The following is a 4,230-nucleotide window of genomic DNA, read 5'->3' as shown; positions in this document are numbered from 1 at the left end:
ATTAAAAAAAAAAATCCAACCAAGTGGGACTGCAAATTGGTGCAGCCAATTTGGAAAGCAGTATGGAGATTCCTTGGAAATCTGGGAATGGAACCACCATTTGACCTAGCTATTCCTCTCCTCAGTCTATACCCAAAGGACTTTAAAACAGCATACTACAGGGACACAGCCACATCAATGTTTATAGCAGCACAATTCACAATAGCTAAACTGTGGAGCCAACGTAGATGGAATTTTACTCAGCATTAAAAAAGAACAAAATCATGGCATTTGCAGGTAAATGGATGGTGTTGGAGAAGATAATGCTAAGTGAAGTTAGCCAATCCCAGAAAAACAAATGCCAAATGTTTTCTCTGATAGAAGGAGGCTGATTCATATGGGGTAGGGAGGGGGAGCATGGGAGGATTAGACAAATTCTAGATAGGGAAGAGGGGTTGAAGGGAAAGGAGGGGGAAGGGGATTAACAAGGATGGTGGAATGTGATGGACATCATTATACAAAGTACATGTATGAAGACTTGAATTGGGTGTCAACATACTTTATATACAAACCGAGATATAAAAAATTGTGGTATATATGTGTATTAAGAATTGTAATGCAAAAAAGTACACATACAAAGGCATAGATTGCCAAGAACATACTTTATATACAGAGATATGAAAAATTGTGCTCTATATGTGTAATAAGAATTGTAATACATTCCACTGCTGTCATGTATTTAAAAAAAATAAAATCAATAAAAGATTTTTTTAAAAGATGACAATATTGGACAAAAAATTCACCTAAAAATATACATTACAATGATATAAAAAAAATCCCACCAAGATTGCTACTGCTCTCTGATTCCACTGTTGCCAGGCTGAGATCACCTGGAGGTCTTCTTCCAGGTGCTGCTGCCACAGAAGACACCTCTGCCCTGGATGGAACTGAAGCTGACACTGCTGCTGACCCCTGGAGATGGCCTGGAGACAAAGCCACCACAGCTCCAGTTGCAGCTGCTGCGGCAGCCACCACTACTGCTGACCTGCTGCCTGCTGCCAACAACCAACCACCACCACCACTACCACTGCTACCACAGCCAGAGAACTGCTTGAGGGGAGAACTGCTTGGGGGGTTGCACATGGCTGCACCCACTTGGGGACACCAGTCAGGGTCTGGGGCCCAGGTGCCAGAAGGTTTACCACCACAAGAGCCTCTGTCTGGGGACTCCAGCTGGGACCTGCAGGTCCAGTGTGGGGGTGACTATGGGTTTGCAAGAGCCTGGGGTCTTCCTGCTGAGAGTGCTGGTGGCCCTTGTCTTGCTGCTGCATCTCGGGGTTGCTCCATTGCATGAGTGTATCCCTGGTGGTCTCTCTGCAAGTAGGAGCAACATTGAGATCTTGGGACTGCAGCGTGGCTGAGCCTCAGGTATCTAAAGCCCAGATCGAAGGGATAGAGACTGGGTTTGTGAGGGCTGATCTGGGTTTAGTGATCCTGAGAGATGTCAGAGACAGGGCTGAGAAACTGTTGAACACTGACAGAGACAGTTCAACTTTCCAGAAAGATTTATTTTATTTTATTTCAATTTGCTAATCTCTCTACCATATATTTGAACAGGATGTTTTTTATGCATCAGTGTGTGGAGGACAATGATACATGAATGGTGTTTTGCATTTTTATTGTATCCTTATATGTTTAATTTTTTTCTTTGTTTGTATTCTTCCTCTCTCTTGTCTATTTTCTTGGATTTTCTTTCCAACGTTTCTCCAACCAATAGCCAATCTCTGTTGGCTCCTCTTCCACTCTTCCTATGAATTTTTACTCCTAGCTTCTCTCTTCCTCCCTTGCGAATATTGCATACTATACTACCTCTCTTCTCTCATCCACCATTTGAAATCGTAAATTGTTTTAACAAATATTCTGTTTGTACTATAGATAGTTATTGAACTCCACTTTGGTTTAATACAAGAAAGCAGTAGGCGCCTTAGTGGGAGCTATTAGGTATAAGACTATTGTTTACACTGGGTGCTGTTGATATTAGTCTCACCATTAAAGGTGAAGTGCTGAAAACCTTCAGGGGAACTGAAGGTCTACAGGGTAGAATTTATGCTGTCTTAGATCCATACTTCTAGATGGGAAAACACACTAACAACATGAAAAAACAAGGGAATAAAGCAAACCCAAACAAACTAAGATGCTTCAACAACAGAAGCCACTGATAACATACTAGAAGAAATGTCCAAGAAGGAGTTCAGATTGTACATAGTTAAATTGATATGTGAAGTAAAGGATAGTATAAGGAGTGAAATCAAAGAAAAAAAATATAGGAAGTGAAAGATCACTTCAATAAAGAGTTAGAAATTGTGAGGAAAAAAAAAAAGCAGAAATCCTCGAAATGAAGGAATTAGTAAACCAAATTCTAAATTCAATAGAAAGCATCACCAATAGACCAGACTACTTGGAAGACAGAACAGAACATCAGACAATAAAGACAAATATATAATCTTGAAAGTAGAGTTGACCATGGAGAGAAGATGGTAAGAAACTATGAACAGAACATCCAAAACTTATGGGATAACATGAAAAGACCAAATTTAAGAATTATCAGAATAGATGAAGGAACAGAGATACAAACCAAAGGAATGCACAATCTTTTCAATGATAAAATAGCAGAAAATTTCCCAAACCTAAAGAATGGAATGGAAAATCAAATACAAGAGGCTTACAGGACCCCAAATGTACAAAATTACAGCAAACCCACACCAAGACACATTATAATGAGAATAACTAACACAGAGAATAAAGATAAAATCTTAAAGGCTATGAGAGGAAAAAAAATCAAATTATGTATGGGGGAAACCAATTCGATCATCATAGCACCAATGCTATGTTATTGATTTCTCAACCCAGACCCTCAAAGCTAGGAGGTCCTGGAATAATACATTTCAAGCTCTAAAAGAAAATGGTTCCAACCAAGAATTTTATATCCAGTAAAATTAAGTTTCAGATATGAAGATGAAATTAAAACCTTCCATAATAAACAAAAATTAAAATAATTCACAACTAGAAAGCCTACACTACAGAGCATTCTCAACAAAAATATTCCATGAGAATTAAGTGGAAAAAAAAGTAAAAACCAGAAGAGGGAGGGTCTTCACTAAAGGGATATTCAACCAAATGAGAAACTAAGACAAATCAAAACCCAGAAATAAATCAAAATGACAGGGAATACAAATCATATCTCAATGAAACCTTGAATGTTAATGGCCTAAACTCATCCATCAAAAGACATAGATTGGCAGATTGGATTAAAAATCAAGACCCAAGAACATGCTGTCTTCAAGAGACTCACCCCATGGGCAAAGACATCCACAGGCTGAAGGTGAAAGTATGGGGAAAAACTTATCACTCAAGCAGGGGTTTCCATTCTCATCTCAGATAAAGTAGACTTTAAACCAAAGTTAATCAGAAGAGACAAAGAAGGACAGTTCATACTTCTTAAGGGAAGTATATATAAGCAGGCATAACAATTATAAATATTTATGCCCCAAGCAATGAAGCATCTATGTATATCAAACAAACCCTTCTCAATTTCAAGAGTCAAATAGACCACAATACAATAATACTGGGTGACTTTAACACACCTCTCTCACTACTGGACAGATCTTCCAAATAAAAACTAAATAAGGAAACTATAGAACTAAATAATACAATCAATAATTTAGACTTAACAGACAATACACTACTTCATCCATCAATGAGCAAATATACTTTCTTCTCAGCAGCACACAGCTCCTTCTCTAAAACAGACCATACCTTATGCCACAAAGCAACTCTTAGTAATTACAAAAAAAAAAAAAAAAAAAACAGAGTTAACACCCTACATTCTATTAGACTACAATGGAATGAAATTAAAAATCAATGATAAAATAAAAAAATATATGATACCAAAACAAATGGAGAATAAATAATACAGTATTGACTGATGAATGGACAGTAGAAGAAATCAAGGATGAAATTTAAAAATTCTTAGAGGTAAATGAGAACACTGATACAACATATCAAAATCTCTGGAACACTATGAAGGCAGTACTAAGAGAAAAGTTTATTGCATTGAATGCATTCATTAAAAGAATAAAAAGTCAATAAATAAATGGACTAACACTATATCTCAAAGCCCTAGAAAAAGAACAAATCAATACCAAAAGCAGTAGAAGATGGGAAAATCAGAGCTGAAATCAATGAAATTGA

Source organism: Marmota monax, unplaced genomic scaffold (genome assembly GCF_021218885.2).
Source record: "Marmota monax isolate L192 unplaced genomic scaffold, Marmota_monax_Labrador192_F-V1.1 WCK01_AAM20220418_F8-fsc00012, whole genome shotgun sequence".
In the NCBI taxonomy this organism is placed as follows: Eukaryota; Metazoa; Chordata; class Mammalia; order Rodentia; family Sciuridae; genus Marmota; species Marmota monax.
Note: the sequence above shows the minus strand (reverse complement) of the source record.